Source organism: Miniopterus schreibersii, assembly GCF_964146895.1.
Source record: "Miniopterus schreibersii genome assembly, chromosome: 11".
Lineage (NCBI taxonomy): Eukaryota > Metazoa > Chordata > Mammalia > Chiroptera > Miniopteridae > Miniopterus > Miniopterus schreibersii.
This window is the reverse complement of record NC_138111.1, coordinates 23,143,590-23,165,210: the sequence shown is the minus strand read 5'-3', so window position 1 is coordinate 23,165,210 and position 21,621 is coordinate 23,143,590. Positions and strand designations below refer to the sequence as shown.

Here is a 21,621-nt window from a genome sequence, read left to right as displayed (position 1 = left end):
TAAGAGTTAGTGAATCTGGTACAGCACTGAAGATAGGCTGCGTTACACAAGAACAAAATGCACAACCACTTTACTCACTGTGCTCCCTGCTTTAAGCACTAACTCAATATTTACTGCACACCTGTTACGGAATAGTCTGTTCTTGACTCAGACAGAAATACCTGGATAAATATGGTGTGATCCAGGCCCTGAGAGAACGCACAGAGTAGGTAGGCCAAATGCGTACATGATAACACAATTCAGACTGAGATGAATGTATGAGAAATGTGGCTGGAAGCAAAAAAAAGAGGCATTTATTCATCTTAATAGAAATGGGGGAAGATTTCAAGGCAGGGTTAGCTGGGACTCCTAGGAAAAGTTTCCATTATGTTTCTTCATTCTTATAACTTCTTTGAATTACAAAGGTGACATATAGTTTGCTCTTCCACCAGCTGGAAACAAGCCTTCGAGGCCCGAGAGAATGGGTAGGGCCACATGATGCAAGGAACCTGAGTCCCTGCATCACCATATAGAGAAAAACTGTCCATCAAACAGAAACATCCACAATGGACCACTACATAAGGGACAAAGTTCTATTATATTAAGCTGCTGAAATGTTGGTGTTTGTTATAACACCTTGCTTTACCCTAACTAATATACCAAGACACCTTTTTTATATAAACCCCAGATCAGATCAAGCGTTCACAGGACACACTTGGGAAATGCTTCCTCAGTATTCCAAGCTTACATATGTCAATGACGTCATGACAGTGTCCTTCAGGAGCATATACCAAATAAGAAAGTAGAAAGTAGCAGTGTGAAAGGCATTTATGAATAAAATAAATGGTAAAATGCAGTTATTCAATACAGTTAGAAACAAGGTGGGAAGAACCATCGAGGTTTAGTAAAAGCTAAATAAGAAAGGCACTGGGAAATATTTATTTGAAGGAATACTTAGTGTATAAGGAATCTCAGCAGTGACTATGCTTTGACTAATATTTACCATTCCTCCACTACCTGCAGTTTCAAATTATAGATTTAAGCAAAACTCCAATTAAAAAAAAAAAAAAAAGGAAAGTATCCTTCATTTCCTGGATTATCAATAGCTGTTTTTCATTTCTTTGTTTTTAAAATCAAGAATGGGTATTGATTTTCCTGGCCAGTGTGGTTCAGTGGTTAGAGCATCAGCCCTCACACCAAAGGGTCTCGGATTCGATTCCTGGTCAAGGGCACATACCTCGGTTGCAGATAGATCCCGGCCCCGAATGGGGTGTGTGCGGAGAAATAACCAAAAGATGTGTCTCTCTCACATCGATGTTTTTCTCCCCCCCCCCTCTCTCCCCCCCTTCCCCCTCTGTCCCTCTTCCACTCTCTCTAAAAAGCAATGGAAAAAATATCCTCCAGTGAGGATTAAAAAGAAAAAAAAATGGGTATTCATTTATCAAATAAATACCTTTGCAGTATCTGTGGAAACGAGTGTAAGACTTTTTTCCTTTGATCTATTAAAGTGATATATTACATTAATACTTCCTAACGCTGAAATAGCCTCGCATTTCTAAAATAAACCATGTTTACTTAGTTATGTTATTTTTATATGCTATTGAATGCAAAGGAATTATCAAAACAAAATAATAGACCGGGAAATTCTTTAAACATGATTTATAAATTTTAAATATCAGTTGAGGAAGTAAAAAGTAGAACAGACCCTTCTGAAAAACAAATTTGTTATCTAGAAAAGCGAATGAGTTATCACACTATCCAGAGCAAAAATAAAAAGAAATGGAATTCTTGAAGGAAAACAGAACTAGAGGGCAGGTCTAGGAGGTCTAATTACAAATAAAAGAAACCCTAGAGTAATCATAATGGAGAAAGCAATAATCAAAACATAATACAAGAAACTTCCCTCAGAAGGAGACTAGTTGTTAGATCAAAAGCATCATTGAGTACCAGGCAGGATAAGTGAAAAAGGCAAACACTTAGACATATTCTGGTGCAATTTCTGAAGTTCAAAAAGAAAAAACATAAACTTCCAAAATGAACAGGTTACTTACAAATGAATGAGCATAAGGCTAGCATAGGACACAAATAAAAACATAGCTCTGAAGTAAGGCCACCTGGGTTCAAATCTTGGCGTGAACCTGACCAAGTTACTTAACTTCTTTGTAGTTCTATAGAATAGGGATGGTGATAGTACTTAGCTTCTAAGGTTGGTTGGAAGCAGTACTGGAGGTGATACATAGGAGAGTCTGGCACACAGAATCACTGCACTTCTGTTAACACTAAAAGCTATCTAAGCAGCAAAACTTTGCAGACTTTTGAGAGGGCAAAAGCCAGAACCCTCCCCAGAGCTTAACATACAGCACTAATGATCTAAAGAGCTGTACAAGGAGCTCCACCCTAACACCTCTAATGGTACCTGAACCTGTGCTAGTGAGAAGTGAACTGATGGGCAGGAGGAATCTCACTGATTAATTTTTATTAATGCAAACAAGGCAAGGACAACAGTTTTTTGGCCTGGAATTCAAGATTATCAGAGACGAGTAAGTTGCCGGCTCTGTTGAAAGTAATAGACTCACAATGGAATGAATGCCTTAGAGTCAGTGAGGACTCTCCTACATTCAGGATCGTCCAAAAAGTGAAACTGTAAGGAACTTGCGACTGCCTGACTCGAGTGTCATAAAAAGTTCTCTCATTCATTCAGCAAATTGTTTGAGCACATTTATGTGTCAGGAACTACACTAGGGATCTGTGAACAAGACACACCCAATCTCTTCCCTCAGGATTTTACATACATGGATCTTGAGTTATATGACCCAAATTAGAATGCCCATGTGATGTAAAAAACTGATCATACTAACTAAAGCCATTAACAAAATGCATCACACACACACCTTTTAGCCCAATTATACAAGAAACAAAAAAAGTCAATTTTTAATATTGTTAATCATGAATAGGCAGGTGTAAATTACTTTGTTAATTTAGCCCCATTTTTTTTCCTTTTTTTTTCCCCCCTCAGACCCCAAATGCTGTAAAATTCTATATAAATATAAATTAATACCTTTATACTTTATCTGCAAATTCAAATGAGATTTGGAGACGTCTCCTTATTCAAGCCCACTTGCTATAACCCTTAACACAAATCAATACTTGCCTAATTTTAGCAATGCCATTATTATATCAATTCTTGGTATCAAAATTTATTTATAGAATTAAGCTATCACGAACGTACACACTGTAGTACCACTTTAGTACTAGTTTCATGAGGGTCTAATTACCACTAACCTTATCTAGTATATCAATTCCCTCAGATATCTTCTAGTAATGTCACACTAATTTAGCAAAGAAACTATCCAATTGGTTTATTGCCCCCATTATATTAACAAGTCAGTTCTAACTGACTTGCCTTAAACAATGTCTGTGAACTCACTTAACAAAATTATAATTCCTTCCCTAGCTGACCTTAAGTATTCCATACTGAATTTTTCTCAGCTAGGAATACTATTAATAACCTCTCCTTCCTATTTCTGGTTTTCCCCAATAGGTGGATCCTGCTCTGTTGCCAGACTTAGTTCTTCTTCCTGAAATCAAGTATATTTATGAATATCACCATAAACTAAAGGTATTAGCTCCACAAACTATGCACAAAGGTTAATTTCATAACTATAATCTCACTTTATCTATGTACAAGTTTATATTTTCCAGAGAAATATTCCAATTTCATTTCACAAGAAAAATCATAAAATATATTCCAAATTATTGAGAGGCTGGTTCCACTGCAAGCTTCAAATTTCTTTCCTTTGGGGAAAGGAAATTTGACATTAAAAATAAATAAATGGCAGGCACTATGATAATGCAGTCTTGTACCAGCATCTAGTTTCTTGCGCTTCAATCATTCTTTTCTATATTAGAGTTGAATAGCATTCAGATCTTCCTGAGATCTGACACCAAGTATCATAAATATTTTATTCTATAAAATTTTGCCTCTTCAGAGATCTTTAAGTAAATTTAAAAGAATTCTTCCTGAACAGGAATTGAAACAGTAAATACTTCAATGGACTTTGAAATTTGTAACGTAATAATCACATGCAATAATTATCATCAACAGTATACATCCTTAAGATTAGATGTCCTTCAAGAATGCATTAGCTGCTCCTATCGAGCCACTGAATCGTGGGTAATATGTTATTGTAATATACTCAGCTTCACTACCTTTCCACAAGTAGCAATTAAATCACTTCTAAGATGCAAATTAAACATTTGGTTCCCAGGACTGCCAGTAAAAATTTCAAATCATACTTAGGAAATCCACAACCATTATTTTATATGAATACAAACAAATACTACTCTACAGCATTATCCATAACTTTAAATATAGCCTTTATCCCCCTACAAATGAGTTTATAAAGGTACCTACTGTGTCATCTCAAACAATAAGAAGCTTAGCAACAACAGTCTCCTAATTTTGATGATCTCTAACTGGCCTACATAAAAGTAAACTGTGAACCTCTTTCAACAAACATAGCCTCTACATTTTCCAGACAATTGATTCCATATGAAAGTGCCAAGATACTACTTATTCTGTGAAATATGTTAATTCTACCGATAACCAAAGCTGGAACTAAAGATCTTCCCTAATTGTTCTAATTCTAGATTATCAGGATTCTTCTTAAGAAGTCATCCACTCCCCAGTCACCCACCTTTGCAATCAACAGTAGAATCTGGCCCCTCGCCACTAGAGGGGGTATTTCTTCTATTGGCTTCTCTTTCCCCTAACTTGGCTTACCAGAATTTCTGGATGAACTAGAAATAAGCCTCAAGATCAACATCCTGACCTTTACTTCCCCTTCATATCATGTGGCCCTTTCTTTTCATTTTGGGCTGTAAATTGCCACAAAAATTTCAACTTCAATCCCTAATTACTGTTATTACTATGCCCTATATCCTACTTCATTGCCTTTTCCAAAAAGACTAACAAGCTACACAGAGCTGATTCTAGAGACTCTGACATTAGTTCACTGGAAAATAATCAGAAAATCCAACCAAGCTTAAGTATTCTTTAAAAAAAAAAAAAAAAAAGGTTTTTACCTTATTTTATTTAAATCATAATACTACGAAAAAATTAGACAAGAATTAGTAACAAATTTCAAAGAAACTCAATGTCTTTAAGTGACTTGCCCAAGATTTTTCAGGTAGCAAATAGTGAAGCCATAATGAAAACTCAAGTGTCTGGACCCCTAGATCATTTCTGGTGCTACTTATTCTGTGCCATGAATAAAAGGCACTAGATAAGAAAATGAACCAAGTACTGACCTACTCTTCCTTTCACCATATCAGTCTAGACCAAATATCTTATTTAACTTAACTCACTATTATTTCTGGTAAATATTATATACAGTACTTAAAACAGCCCCACTGACCACAAAATAAAGTCACAAAGTGAAGGAATATGTAAGAGAGATTTAGAAAAACAGAATCAGAGGGGAGAAAACAGAGAGGAAAATAAATTTATTAAACAATCTTGAGGCCAGGTATAAGATGCAAAATATGCAAGGGCAGGGACTGAGATCAAAGCAAGAAGTCAGAATCAGTACCAGGAAATGAAGGAATGAACGACAAACAGAGCAGTCACACCACCAGATATCTGAACAATTCAAAAGGCTCCACAAAAGGTGGGTGCTGGCTGGTTCCTTGCTGCTCTCTTGAAAAACCCTGGTCTAAGACAGAGCCCTGAGAGAAGACTGAGATTAGCCAGTTAGCATCTGCACCCACTTTATGAAGCTAGAAGACTGGGGAGGGAAGAACCCCTGATTTTATCATAATAAAATCAAATCCATCTGATGTGAGCCTGCTTGGGACAAAGTGGGTATATAACCCAGAATGCTTTTGGCTGCAGATGACAAAATCCCAGATCAGGCTGGCTTACACAACAAGGAACTGTATTATCTCACAGAACTGGAAGTTCGGAAGTAAGGCAGACCAAGTACAATACAATCAGCAGTTCAGTAAGGTCATCAAGTGCTCAGGTTCCTTCTGTGTTCTGTCATCTTCTCGATCAGATTTATCCAAAACTAGTTTCTCCTAAGATGGCTTGGGCAGTTCTAGTCATTTTCAGACACAACATCATCAGGAGAAGAGACCATCTCTTTCTTTTATCTTTTTTTTAGGGACAAGAAACCCTTTCCCAGAAGCACTCCAGCCTTCTTCCAGACTTCCCTTCACATTTCATTGGGCAGAATAGGTTACAGGCCATTATTCCTAAAACCTTCACAGACAAAGGAAATGGAATTAACAAAGACTGCTTAGACTAATCATCTGGGGTGGAATGAACGCTGCAGAGTCAATCACCATGACCAAACCATGGGCAATTTATAATGATGAGTATTACTGTGACACTGTTTTTACTCCATAACAAACCTGTAATTTAATTATGCTGCTTCCATAATCTTAACTATGAGGCATGTGCTCTGCCTGAGATTCAGATAATTACTCTTTGCTCATATCCCATATTTACCATTATAAACTTATTTATCAAATATAAAGCATTTTATAACTTTCTTGTTCAACTCACTATTTTAAAAAAAAACTTTAATGCAACATTTTAGAGCAAGAATGGTAAATATGTTTGTCTTCCACAGCAACTTCAATAGATATAGCTACCTAGAATACCATTTCAATAAAGACCCAAAGCTGAGTTTGGATCGAATGAGAAATAGTGCCCTGACTGATTAGTGATGTCTACCACGGACTTGGGTTTGGGCACAACACATGGCATATATTTGCCAACAGTGATTTAGAGAAAATCTCTTTAAATAATTTCCCTCCAATGATAATGACTTTCTCTTTATTTTTATTTTAGTGAGGACCCAATCTAATTGCTCCTCTCACTTAAGTGTCCCCATCTAATTTACATACATAAACACATAATATACATCAAGCATAAACTCCAAAAATTCTTTTATATATAATGGGAGATTCCACAGGCATTTGGAATGAGACCCTTTTGTAAGTCCATAGAAAGACTTGGCAGAATGGCTTCATTTACAAACTGTCACCCTTAAAAGAAGCAGGAAGGGTCTTTGGGGCCCAGTCTGCATGTGGCCAGGCACAGGGTTGAGGGCAAGAAGGAAAGAGAGAATGGCGATCCACTTCCAATTAAGGTGGACTGGCCCACACTTGCAAGACAAAAGGCAGAAAGGAACCAAAACCTAATCCTGGACAAAGGTGACGAATCAATAATTGGTGAATGTTTAAATAATGGCAGACTATAAGCAGTATACAGTTTATGTGTATAAAATGTATTTGAAAATGTATTGTTGAAAGGTCAACAATAGTTATTCCTGGGTGAGTGAGTTCATGGCTTTTTTTTCTTTTGTCCTTCTATTCCTTATCTACATTTTTTTAGTGTCCTGTACTGCACGTGCACTGCCTTTTTAATGAAGAGAGGAAAAAAATAAAGGAAACATGTTTTTATCTTATCACTCAATGTTTTAGTTGTTTCCATTAACCTCTTACAGCCTTGTCATTAAGATCAAGCTTGTTCAAACAGTCTCCTATTGTTGGGCAGCTAGGTGGTTTTAACTTGTTGGTATCACAAGCAAAAAAGTGCTCTTGTAGTTGAAAATTAATTTGAAATGTAAAAGAAGAAAAATCCTTAGGAAATTAATCAAAAGTGTTTAATTACCCCATAATACACAAAAGTTACCACTACTCAAAAAACAAGTAACTTAGGACATTCATTGTTTTACCAAATCATTGTTTTAACCAATCTGTACAGTTGACTAGTTTGCTTTCAACTAAACTGTATTTGGCCAAAATTGGTTTCAGCCAAAATAACTTCAAGTCAAACTGGTGTTGGACAATCAATATACTACCAGCATCAGGGGAAAGTCTGAAGGCAGAGGTAAGGAATATGATCCCCAAAAAAGGTTTAATAATAAAGATCAAGCAAGATGCCCAAGACAAGTATGACAAAGAAGGATCACCTGGGGCAATGATTCACAGTGGAAGAAAGTCTTTTATCAAGGAGCTGTAAAACTAGCCCAGTCAGCTTCAGAAGAGCTAGTAAGGGTATCAAGTAAATTCCTTTTCATCAGCCTGCTTGGACACTTTCCCCTAGTAGAACAACATTGGGGTTTTCCCTAGATGAAAAAGCTTAATGTCCTGGGGTTCAAATTAAGGATGCATGTTCCCCAAATCATTTACCCACAATCACTTTCCCAAGTAAATGAGGTTCTGGAGTAGCCACTGCATGATGGGGAATCCAAACCACTTCTTTGGCATATTATGGTTCCCGCTCCAAATTACAAAAGGTCATACCCATACTGTCAGACAAAGCAGAAGAGGCAAGTGATATGAATTTGCACAGAGAAAAGTAATATGAATCGGACTGCCTCGGGAGTGAAGGTAGTGGCGTAGCCGCTTAATACGGCTAGAGAGAGCTAGAAGACATCTCTAGTTTGAACAGTCTTCTAAGGAACCTGGTTATAGTCAGGATTTCTTTTTAGCCAGTTATTGCTCAATAAAAAATCCTGGAGAGCTTTCTAGGCAGCCTCTATTCATTCAAATATTACTTGTCTGCCAGGCTGCTTCTGAGGAAAGCAGGGGGACAGCACAGTGGAAGACATCTCTGCCATTAAAGAAGGCATACTATAGAAAGGAAAACAGAGAACTGTATTCATATTCAGGCACGGCAAAGTATGTAAGTGGGGGAGGAGGGCTATAGATTGAACAGTTTTGTTGTTTTTGGTAAGAAGCAAAACAATGGAAAGATGGACTATTCGCTAATGCTGTTGGGGCAACTGAGTAGCCATTTGGAAAAAAATTATGTTGGACCTATTCCTCAACCACACACCAAGAAAAATGGGCCAAAAACTTCACTGTAAAGCCCTGGCAGGGAGGCTCGTTGGTTGGAGCATCTTCTCGTACACCAAAAGATTGCAGGTTCGATTCCTGGTCAGGGTACATACCTAGATTGCAGGTTCGATGCCCGGTCAGGGCGCGCACAGGAGGCATCCAATCAATCGATCAATCAATGGCTCTTAAACATATTAAAAGATATTCAAACTCATTCATAAGAGAAATAGATATTAAAACTACACTACGATAATATTTTCACCTATCAGATTAGAAAAAAATCCAAAAGTTCAATAACACATTTTATGGGTAAGAATATGGGTGATCAGGCATTCTGGTACATTTCTGGATGGGAGTGTAAACTGTTCAATCTCTACGGAGGGCACTTTGGTTGTACCTATATAACTACTATGAGATACACTCTTTGGTCAGCAATTCTACTTTTAGTAATTTACCCTCCAAATATATTTCACAAGTGTGAAATAATCTATGTAACAAAAGTATTTATTGCAACATTACTTGTAATAGCAAGAGACTGAAAATTTCCCAAAAGTCCATCAATATGGGGCTGGTTAAATAAATGTTATAGCCACAAAATGACATGGAGGAGATCTCCAATTATACTGTTACAGTGAAATATATCTTGGATATTTTTCCACTATTACGGAAAGAACTCCACATTGTTAAGTGAAAAAGGCACAATAAAATATATAAGCTTCTATTTGTATTAAAAAAGGAAAGGAAAACAATTTATATTTGTATTAGCTTCAATATGCATTTTAAAACTCTAGAAGGATGGGAATTGAGTAGATAGGGAACAGGGGTGGAAGGGAAACTTTTCATTGCTAAACATTTTGTTGTTTGAGTCATGTGAATGTATTACCTTTTCAAAAATTAAATTTTAGAATGTTTAATACATTAAATGTTTAGAAGGTATCATTCAAGCTCCCAGATAATATTCTACATTTGGGCCCCTTAGTCTTTGGATAATTGATCGTAGACACGTGACTGCACCTGGAGGCCTTGAATAGTGGCATTCAGAAATGGAAAAGAAAGTCAGGGTTACAGTTGGAAATCTCACTACTACACATAAAGAACTCACTGATGAACAGGTTGCATATGCCCAGGGAAGAAACAGTGAAGAAAAGAGGGAAGAACACAATCTTGTGAAAGTGTCATAGCGAAAGTGGCACATCAAAATAAAGAAATAAGCCAGAGATTAATTCTTGGGGAACTCGGGTCAAAGGTGGTACAGTTCCTTAGGATACCTGAATTAGTTCTTAGTTCAAATATAAATGTCACAGAGTGGTGTAACTCAGGGGTGCTACCCTCAACATGGGCAACTAGAAGATTACTGCAAACAACGGGACAGGGAGGTATAGTTAACAGCAACACAAAAATGTACAGCAGGCCTTCTCTGCTCCTTTCTTATGCCTAACCCCTGGGTAAAACCCTCTCAGAAAAGTTAATAAGGCCATGAGGCTAGTTAGGATAAAGAAAATAGAATATTTTGAAAAACGCTTCTTGAAAACTGCTTTCATTCATTTATCAAGTGTTTATAGAGGACCTATTTTGTGAAAAAAACTGTGCTAAGTGCGCAATAACTTTATCCCCCAAAAATAAATATGGCCAAGATAATTTAAATTTAAAAAGACATTTTAAAAGATTTTGGGGTAATATTAGCTTCTCTCAAAAAATTTTGAAATATGAAAAAGTCTAAAAAGTCAATTGACAACTATAAAGTGCTACAAAACTATGGTAAACTTTTATCCAGTTTATTCTATTACTCTTTTAAAAAGTGAAAATAGTAATTTAACATATGAATTTAAAATAAGACAATCATTTTCAGAAATTAAAAATAATAAGATAGTTTATTTCACTTTTACTAAATTAAAATAATATAAATCTTTAAAATATGGCTTTCTATTCTCATCACTACAATTGATAAAACAGGAAAATATAACTGGAAAATGGAACTAATTCAGAACAGATGTTAGGGAGGAATTTTTCCAGTAGTGAACTATAAACATGCGGAATAAATACTGGAAAATGTATTATGGTTTTAAAAAGTCACTTACTAATTACATGATCTAAGCAGGAAACCAAATACCTAAATATGTAGAACAGGCATTTAAAAAAATAGGCCTAAATTAATGGACAAAATGTTTTTACTATCCAAACTTACACAATACATGAACCTGAAATGTGTTAAAACTCAGGTACTTCCCAGTGCCTATACAGTAAGCTCTTATTTATCCATAAAGATGTACCCAATGGCAAACCTAACAAGTCTGCAAACAAAATTTATTCTTTCTGCTTGCTTTGCTAACATTTTTTCAACTTAATAGCTACTTGGTACTTTTCTTTTGACCTGCCTTCTGAATATTTCCCTATCTCCTTTTATTCACCCTCTAAAAGGAGATATAAAGACTTGCAACCCCACCATCACCAGTTCTTCTCTAAGAAAAAAGCAGAAAGGACAGTTCTGCCTTGGCTGCAACATTTAAGAAATGGCTTATTCCTAGCACACAGTGAAGATCAGAAAAGAACTGAAAAGGAACAAACAACAGAATCCATTCCAATGAAAGTTTATTAATTTGTATGAAGTAAATTTGTGACTCATACATATTCAAATGATTGTACAAAAACAAATTTCAAAGCTAAAAATATTAAATGACTTTCAGACTATGCAGGTTTCTGCTTGTTTCCACTTTACGGACAACCAAAGGCTGTCATACTGGCAGTTCGTTAACTCTCTCAGGCCACCAAGATCCCATTCAATGGCTACAGTTAATTATCATGCAGGTCAAAGCAGTTTAATATAATATTACTACTATAAGCACACATGTTAAATACAAAAAAGTTAAAGAGCCTCCTGACTACAGCAATTGAGCAGTGACAGAACAGGCCAGAGTTGAGTCACAATATTTAACAAACCTAGAAAAGCATTTAACTTCACAACCTGAAAGATCCTTAAAGATCATATAGTGAACCCAACACTATCATTTTACAGATGATGATATCAAGGACCCCCAAAAGATTAATTAACTTACCCAACGCAGGGCAGGTTCATAGCAGCAAAGCCAGATCCAGGCCTCTGAGAAGCAATCTAGTGGTCTCAGTAAATTACAGCATCCCACTCTTGGAGAATATGCTGAAGGAACTGAACTTGTGCATGTAAGGCAGTCGTGTTTTTTTTTTTGGGGGGGAGGGTTTTTTAGAGTTAGCTGATGAGAAAGAAGTATGCAGTTATATATGGAAAGAGATATTTACTTCATCTATCAACTGTAGCTAAAATGCAGACCTTATTTCACAGGCATAAATAATATCCTGAATAGATTTAACACACATGAGTAATAACTTTTCTCCCCAAACCACTGTGGCCTTCCAGAGTTAACCAGAGACTGGGGAAAACATGGCTAAGAAGTAAACTATCTTTTAAACTAGAATGCAAGCCTGTTCTGTTATTTACTAATGAATAGAAAAATACTACTTAATGAGATTTTAAAATATTATTAGCACTTATACTACTAAGTAATCTTTACATACTGGGTTTTCACTCTTTTCCAAAATTTTCCATAACATAAAAAGTCTCCCCTGATCCATTATTTTTTCTTTATTAAAGTAAATTTTAATATTCTAAGTCACAAGGGCCTCTCTCTAAAACTTCTAACAAATCATAATTCCAGAACCTCTTTGCCTAGTTTGCTTCAGCATATATAGTCATACAAATCTATTTAAATATACTTTGGAAAAGGTGAGAGATTCAAGAATTTTTATATTTAACTGATTATAAATAGATGTCATGGTTCTCAATTTTCTAAACCTTAAGAAATTTTCCCCAAAGTTTTAGCATTTAACTAGCCTACAACATCCAGTTTATGAGAAGAAATAGCCTAAGAGAAAGTAGAAACAGAGGGAGGGGAAAAAGGGTAGAACGAGAGTCAAACCAAAAGTCTACCAGGAAAAAAAAAATCATAGCAAATCTTCCTACACAGACATTACAGGTACAAGCCAAACTGCAATTTCCTTGTATCACCATGCAGCTGTCTGGACTTGTGGCAGGCACTTGACAAGGTATGTTTGATCACAAGTATCAAAAGTTCAGGTAAAGAAAACAACTAATGTATGATCTCATATACATCCATTCATACAATTTGTTACTTATATTATTAATTCAAATTTAAATGGGGGAATATTTTATGGATATTTTCTATCTACATTAAACTTAGTTGCCACAAAAATCTCAAAGATGTGTGAGGCATGCTTCTGAAGCTTATAGTTTGATAGAGGAATAAGCAATGAACACAAGAGCACAAAAACAAGGCAGTAAAATAAGGACTTTATGAAAGACTAAAGCACAACCTGAGTTAATTTCTTGAGCTAATTTTAGAGGAAGGGTAAAATTTCAATAAGCAGAGAAGGGGAAGAAGGAAATGCCATAAAAAGGAAAACTATGAATAAATGTGGGAGGGTAAAAGGATGTTTGAAGAACAGTGAGGATATCAGTTAGACTAGAACAGAAAAATCCTGTGGAAATTAAGAGGCCACAATGTAGAGGCTTTGGTGTTTTATTGTAGAGACAAGGTCCAACTGCTGAAGACTTTTGAGCCCGGGGGTGTAATAACAAAAGCTCTATTTCAGTAAGATTATTCTGGAAATAATAGAATTAATATAGAAGGGATAGTATGCGGGTAGATCAGATAGAAAACTACTATAATACTCCCACATTCCTGAGCCCATACACTTAAGTATGTAAGTCAACGTAGCTCAAGTTACTAAATTTTATATACATATCTTAAATACAGTATAGAACTTCTACACTGATTCTAGAAACTTGAAGTTACACACAATTTTTTTTTTTACCTTTCCTTCCTATATTCACCTTAGTTAACTTCTGGCTTGAAATTTTTATTTTACCTTTGTTCACCCAATCTTTGCATTAATGACTTGTCATCATTCTTTCATTCTTTACATATTAGCAAAATCAACAAGATTTATGTCATTGCTTAATCAGAAGAGCATTTGAAGCAACTGTTTAAGTCCCACTTTGTTAAAGCAATTGCTTTATATCACACACAATAAATTTCCCCAATTATGCATATTTAATTTTCTAAGAGAAAGAGTCGTTCTTGCAAACAGATTATACCTACAAAACCAAAATAAAATAAAAGTTAACTATCTAGTGAACCTGTAATAGTTACTTCATAGAAAGAGTCTTTAACAGATTGGCTGCCATAAATATTACGAAAGCAGGAACTACTTTCTTTGCTTTGTTTATATAATCAGGCGACACATGAATGTCCGTCTTCTAGAAAAAGAGCAAAACCTGGTAAATTGTCAACATTTCATAGATTAAGATAGTCTTATTCTACTTGATTTCCCAAAGAGAGAGATTTATAAAGTATTAACTTTCATCTAATAAAAAATAGTCATCCGAAAGGTAATTTAGGTCATTGAAATAGTAATACATATGCCTTACAGAATATTATGCCTGACTTTTAGTAAACCAGAGTTTTGTAACGTTATAGAACAACAGACATTAATTTGAAAAAGAGAAGAGAATGATTCATTCCATTTGAGGTTACCTAAAGAATTGCATATGTTTTGGGACCTAGGATTAAGCAGAGGATGGTGTCCCAGTTTGTAACAGAGCCTTGTCTCTGCTTCCAAGACTTTCCATTTGAGTGCAAAAATGTTGCCACTTATCATTGACCACTGGAACCTCTCCAACACAGTCCAGCTTCCTACTCAGAGAAGCAGTATGCCAGCTGACTGGTTCAGGGCAATCGGACAACAGCTCTGAGCCTAATGGTCATCAAGAAACAAAGATGTGACCATACTCTGGAAGGGAAGATGTAAGAAGGTGAGAGACAGGGAAGCACAAAATTAACCAACATAGATGTCCAGAAAGATACACCTACGCAGAGAGAAATGCTTTACCTAGAGATATTCAGCAAGGAAGAGAATTATTTTTAATTCAAGGTAAACAAAGATACAAGTTTAAAATTGAGGGAGCCCAACTGATAGGAACAAACTTGGTTAGTAGTTTTATAACTACCTTGATTGGGCAAGGACCTTTTATAGATGAACATTTAGAAAATGTAGCTTATTAAATAAATTCGTTGAAAGGTGTCCTGTTTCCTAAAAAGTGCACCTAATTTTAGGGTCTCTGCTTTAGTGCGACTCCAATTCGGCATGAGATTTCAAATTGAAGGGGGAATGGGTGGGGTGCAGAACTCTTGAAATTTTTACTGCATGGAAATAAAAGTATTTTTAAACCTTCTTGGGGGTGAAGAGTTAGGCAAGAATACGTGGAAATTGTCAAGTGCTTCTCTACACACCCACCCACCAGATACCATCGCAGCCGACTAAGGGAGTCTCCCTCTTCTTGCCTGACAGCTTCACTTTCTTTGAGGTCTGAAGCTGGTGATCGCACTGGCCCGTCATGGTATTTTCAGTTAACAAAGCAGTTACTCAACAGGGGAAAAAGCCACAAAGGAGCAGAGCAGCTGCTGCTGCACCCGTGATGCAAGTGCAGGATGAGCCCCGGGCCGCCACCGCCGCCTCGGCTCCTCCGTGACGTCCGGGAGGGGTATCCCCGGCTCTCAGGAAGTGGTGGCCGCGGGCGACTCCGCCCCCACGCTGCTCGGGTGGCCAGGCCCCCGGGTGGCGGGGCGGCCGAGCCCGCCGGCCCGCGGGAACCACCCTCCCGAGGACCGCGCTCCCCGCCGGCCGCGCGCCCCGCTCCCTCGCCCGCGCGGCCCCTCAGCGCGGACCCCGCCCGCGCCTCCCCCGCCCCTCGGGTGGCGGCCCGCGCGCCCTCCCCCCCAGCTCGCACCCACTCACCCCGACCCCAGCGCCGAGCCCGGACCCGCGTCGCGGGTCACCAGACGGGGTCGAGCCGAGTCCAAGATGGCTACTCCGCCCCCGCCCCCTCCGCACTCCCGGCGGGGTCAGGGCGCCCCCTCACGCCGCGAGCTCGCGCTCCGGTCCAGGCTAAAAATAGCCAGTGCCGACTATATTTGGTGCGGCCGGATCCCAGCCCCGCAGCGCGCCGCGCCCCTCCGCGCCCCGCCCCGCCCGGCGCGCCCGGCCGCGCCCCGCCCCGCCCCGCCTCGCCCCGCCCCGCCCCGCGCCGCGCTGAATGGAGCAGGGGCGGGGTGACCGAGGGGAACCTACTCCGCTATCTGCCGCGCGCGCCCGCGGCGGGCCGGGCCGGCCGCCGAATTTAGTAACATCGCCTGCGTCAATCACGCGCCTCGCGTGCGTCAGCGCCGCGCGGCTCCGGGCCCTGCCCCCACCCCCGGCCTCTGAATGGATACAATGCAGCAGCGCCCTCCTTCCTCCCGAGGCCGGCCTGGAGCCCGCGGCCCGCAGAGGCCGGCTCGGGCCGCCGGGTCAGCCTGCGGAGCGCCCTCCCACGGTCCCCTCCCCCCACCCTGTCTCAAGTGGGCGTGGAGGCGTAGAAATATCCCTGGGTCAGATATAGAATACTAGTTTTGATTTCAAGTTTCTGGGACTGGCTAGAACCTTCTTCGATTCTGAAACTTGTGCTTTAGACTAAGCGCTCCTACATCGCCACCCCCGTGCTCCTCCCCCCTCACACACTCTAAGATTGTGACCGATCAAAGAAATAAAATGTCACATCTGATTCAAGCGGACACACGGGAACCATGTCTGTCTGTCTGCACTGTTTCACTCAAATATTTTCTCAAAAAATTCAGTTCTTGAAAAGAGGATGCTTCCACTCAGAAGCAACCTTCGACAACCAGGAGCCTTTAACTCTCCTAAATTTTTGTTTGTGTTTTCGGCAAAAAAAATCACACTTAAATTCATCATTTCTAGTAAGAAATTGCTCTCCCTCACACAGTCGCCCAGGCTTTCAGCACACCATTTAATGACAAATGTGTCCCGGGAGACCAGAGTAAATCCCTTAGGGAGGGACTGACTAATAAATCTTGTTGATTGATTTCGTAACGTTTAATTTGGGAGATGAGAGGGGAGGCCCTCTTCAAAAAGTGAAAGTGCGAACTGAGGGTTCAGTTTCTGACGAGGGCGGGGCGGGGGGAACATTTGCAATAGTCAGACCCGCTCAGATGTTCAACAAGTGTGTGTGTGTGTGTGTGTGTGTGTGTGTGTGTGTGTATTTTACACATATTTAAATAGTTTCTGCTGCAGCGCGCGCGGTGGATGGTGGACGGACGTTTAGTTGGGTTACAATGGGTCCAGTTATAAAATGCACATCTTACGTATAAAGAAACAAAACCTTATCTTCCCACAGCCCTCTGCATCCCCGTGTGAAACACACAGCCAGACAACGATGGGAGGACAGGGACTAGCCTAGGCGCAGAGGGCCGGACAGACGTAAACAGTTCTAGAAACGCTGCTGGCAGTAAGCGCGGCTGCACCTCAGGGAGTCTTTGGTCTGGAGCTTGACTCCTGCGCCCGCTGCCAGGTCACTCGGAGCCGCTGGCTGGCGGAGCCTTCCCTTTCGGAAGGCTGTCCTCTCGCTTACCCCCTCGCCTGGCTGCCTGCCTGGGGGCAGCCTCGGAGGCGCGCCAGCAGCACTCCTCCAGCTCCGCTCCACCCGAGCCTGACAGCTGGGCGGTCCCGCCTGACCCGCGGGCGGGGCGCCGCGCTCGCTCGCAGACTCGTGCCCGGGGAGCAGCGCCACTGCAAAGGGGCTGCCAGCGCGGGTCGGAAAGGCCTCGGGGCTGGGGCTGGCTGCGCCTCCTAGTTTCCATTGTGCGCCCGGCGAATGGCCGGGGAACGCGCGCGCGCGCACAAGCACACACACACACGCACACACACACACACCCTCCCTCGCACACGCGGAACCGGCTGGGCCAGGGGAGGGAGGAGGAGGGTGACGTAGCGTCCCATGGCGTCACATTGACGTCTCGCATTCCAGGCACTCTATGGAGAGGCCGCTAGGGTTCCTGTGGCATAAATGACGTGCCGAGAGAGCGAGCGAGCGCGCAGCCGGGAGAGCGGAGTCTCCTGCCTCCCGCCCCCCGCCCCGCCAGCGCCCGCTCCTCCTCCGCTCCCCACACACAGACGCGCTCACACCCGCTCCCTCACTCGCACACACAGCCCCGGCGCAGACGCGCTCCGCACACACACTCCGCTCTCTCCCGCGCGCTCACACCCCTTTCGCCCTGCGCCCTCGCGGGTGCAGCGCCGCGCGGCCGCCGGACGCCCCTCCCGGGCTCCCTTTGCAACGCTGACAGCGGTGGCCGCGGAGGTGGGACCGGAGGCGGCGCCCTTGCACCCCGGTCGCGTCGGAGGCAGGACGCCGGCGGAACCCCTGGCGGCGCCCTCCCATGAGTCGGGGTCGCAGCAGCCCCTCCAGCCGCTCGCCGCCTCTGGGAGCCGCCGGACCGTCCCCCGCAGCCCTTCCGGGAGGCAGCTGTGACTCCCCCGGCGCAGATTTCGGGGCAGCGCTCTAGAAACTCGCTCTGAAGACGGAACCGCCACAGCACTCAAGTACGTATCTGAGATGTGCCCGGCTGAGTGGGGGACTTGCTAAAAAGTTGGCACCTTGGGAAGCGTCGCTCCCTAAATGGACAACTTTGAGTGTGGGGTTCCCCCCCCCCCCGCTCACCTCCTCGCTGCGGCTTTCCCGCGGAGCGGCGGGTGGGCTCGCCTCTGAAACTTTTCCCCAGTAGCGGACCCGCGGGGATCCCGGCAGCTCGTGGGATCCCCCCCCGCCCCCCCAGCCGAAGGGGCGAAAAGCCTCTAACAAAGAGCAGGACCGGGATCTGTGCAGTCGCAGCTCCCGCGACGTAATTCAGGGTATTTCGGCTCTAGTTGTCATGGTAATGATGCTCTCGGCGGCGGCGGCGGCGGCGGCGGGGAGTTTCGGCCCCGGGGACGAACGGCGGTAATTTGCCTGCCTTTTAACTAGGGCTGAAAATCGGGGGCTCCGGCGGGCCCAAGTTAATACACCTAAGAGTGACCCGGAGCCGGCTGACCGGGAGGGAGCGTGGGAGGAAGAGGGCCTGGGCAGCGGCGGCTGGAGTCTGCACGCGCGCCCGGAGGAGCTCAGGAAAGGGCACCGTTGTAGGAATGCGGCTTATTGTATTGAAATGAGCCTGGGGCTCCACTGGGCACGTCTGCCTGGCGTCGCCACTGGCCGGCGCACACTGTCCCCTTCGGAGGTAATCGGGCGTGCTTGCGGACCCCCGCGCTCCGACACGCGTGGGGACGGGGCCCCTCTCCCACGGGCTTGGCTCGGTGTGGGAAAGGCGAGTTTTACTCTTAGCCGACAGAGCTCGCGCTTTTGGAGAAGTTGCTCCGAGTGTTTTACTCTAATAGAAATGAAAGTTCTGGGTGGTGAGGAGACGCTCGTGCCGGCGCAGCCTGCGGACGGCCTTCCAAAGGCACCTCCAGAACCCGGGGCGGTCGTGAGGTGTAAGCACTTGTCCCTTGATTCCAAAGAACATTCTTGAAGATTGCCTTTTTATTTTGCCTCCAGATACTCCAGAGGGATACTGCAGGGAGTTTGGTAATCAGAAATCTCGGGCTGTTTGTTGTCCCAAAGCCTTGGGGTGCCAGGAAAGAGGTACAGGGTGCCTGTTTAGTCATTCCATCGCAAATTCAGTCCTGAATCTTCTTTTCCCACGACAAAGAAATGTTCTCTAGAACTAAATTGGGGGAAGAGAAAGCTGCCCAACGCGGCTCCTGGGCATAATGAATGAAGTCAGAGTATATTCGAGTTATCTTAGCTGAACGAGATGCTCCAATGTGAGCATCAAAGACGCCTCAGGCCGCAGCAGCCTCCGCGCCCGCCCCCGCCCCGCCCCCACCCACTCCCTTCCCTGGGACCTAGCGCTTGAAGGATTTCTCCCCGCGGTTTGTCTCCTCTCGCTCGGTCTTTCTGAGAATCTCTGTCTTTCTTTCCCTTTCTGTCGGTCTCCTCCTCTCCTCTCGCCCCTCCCAACCTCCGCCCCCGCTCCCCAGGGTTGGAAACTCCGCGGAGGAGCCGGGGTCACAATGGTGCGCTTCACGGTTTCCTCCACACGCTTCACCACCGGGAGGGGAACACGGGGGTGTTCCTTTCGTCTGCCCACGAGAAAGAAAGGGGCTTTGACAGAGGTAGTTATTTCTTCCTAATTTACAACCCCGAGGCTCCGTGCTCCGGGCCTGGCGGCCGCGAGCAGGAGCCACCGAACGTGTTTCCAGGCGCGCAGGCTTTGCCTAGGTAACCGGACGTTTGGGAGGGTGTGGGGAGAAAGCCTAGGGGCGCGCGGCTCCGCGGTAGGAAACAGGGTCGTGGCTCTTCCCCGCGAACGCTGGTGCTCCAGGAGAGCCCCCTCCTCGAAGAGACGCGACCCTCACCCAGCAAGTCAGAGGCCAATCCTCCGAGAAAGGCTCCGCTTAAAGGGCCCAGGGGAAGGGCGGGATTGCGGGCACCTACTGGAGTAGGGGGTGGGAGGTTGCCGGAGACCCCCACTGAAGATGCGGGGGGTAGAGGGCTGGAAGCGCAAGCTACGGCCGTGGGAAGATCCGTCCGTGCCTGCGCTAGAGCTCGCTCAAGCTTTCCGTAGGATCCGCTGGGGCTGGGGAAGGGGCTGGGGCTGGGACTGGGGGTGTCAAGGGCATCCGGCCTTTCCTGGCGGTCGAGGGCTTTCCGGACCCGAGGACTCCGGGTACCACTCCTTCTCCAGGGAAACCATGGGTGCCGGGGCTGCAGGAGACGAAAGTTACGCGACCCTCGCAGCCCGCACACCTGCGAGGATTTGGGGTTTTGTTTATTTTGGCTCCACGTTCCCTCCCCTGGAGCTGTGAGTGGGTCCAGACAAAGGGGGCGCTATAGGCCGGAGTTTGCAGCAGTGGAATCCTTCCTCGAGGCCCCTCGGAGCTGCGCTTTCAGCTACTAAGTTTCGCTGAAGCAACGCGCAGAGACGCCCGCCCCGGAGCCGCGCTGGCGCCCGCGGAGTGTGCCCCCTCTGGGCCGCCGGACGGCCCTGAGCCCAGAAGTCGCCCACCCTCGAGGATACCGCCCGCTGTGTGCAGGGGGCTCCCTCCGACCGCCCCTTCAGCGCCGAACGCCTTCCGCCCTGTTGCCTTGCTTCCAGCGCTGGCCTATTTCCACTGTGCCCTTTTGTTTGCTTGACCCCTGGACCCCGAAACTCGCGGCTAATAGACGCAAAGCTCCATTAGCATTTAGAATGAAAAGCTCAGACTTTCTTAATTCCTCGGGGCATTCATGCATTCGTTCCGGACCTTGTGCATTTCCTATGCAACGTGTAAATTTGTGTTTGAGGGGTGGGAGCGGGTGGAATTGGAAAATGACTATTTCCCTCTCGTACACACTCACTGACCCCCCACCCTCCGAATGTGGGCGGAACTCTTTCCTCAAGTGTTTTCCTTTCTTCGGTTTTCCTAACTTCGTGAGTTCGGAACCAATTGTGGCAGCAGAGGGATCGATTTCTGGGCGCCGTCAGGCTTTGCTTTTTTTAGCCTCGGTTCGGGTGCCACAAAAGGACGGTGAGCGCGGCTGATACGGACAACCTTTCCTCGGTACCCCAAGGTGGTGGGATGCTTCCTGTTCCAGGACTCCAGTCACCTTATAATTTTCTTGTAATTAACGTAGCCTTTCTAGAGGCCCCCACCAACTCCCAATACGCCCTGCCCAGGCCCCGCTGACTCAGCGTGGACTTACTGTGACCTTTCTTCTCTCTCCGGGTGCCCGCAGAGCCCACTGCGGAAGAGCGCAGCCCGGCCAGCCCCGGCCCTGAGACTGGACGCTCAGCGGAGTCCAGCAGCACCGCCGCTGCTTCG

At 43.8% G+C, this 21,621-nt stretch overlaps 1 long non-coding RNA gene across 3 annotated transcripts in view; it reads right to left on the bottom strand.

Moving 5' to 3' along the window:
* LOC308564296 overlaps positions 1 to 15,913 on the bottom strand; it is a 30,811-nt gene extending 14,898 nt beyond the window's left edge. Inside the window, exons 1-3 of one of the 3 annotated variants that reach the window (XR_013999921.1) lie at positions 15,682 to 15,893; positions 11,886 to 12,059; positions 8,946 to 9,016 (exon numbers count right to left, since the gene is read on the bottom strand). This is a non-coding gene — a long non-coding RNA (uncharacterized lncRNA). Of the gene's footprint in view, positions 1 to 8,945; positions 9,017 to 11,885; positions 12,060 to 15,681 lie in introns of all 3 variants that reach the window. The other 2 variants (XR_013999922.1, XR_013999920.1) reach the window with 2 other exon arrangements.
* Between the last annotated feature and the right edge of the window lie 5,708 nt (positions 15,914 to 21,621).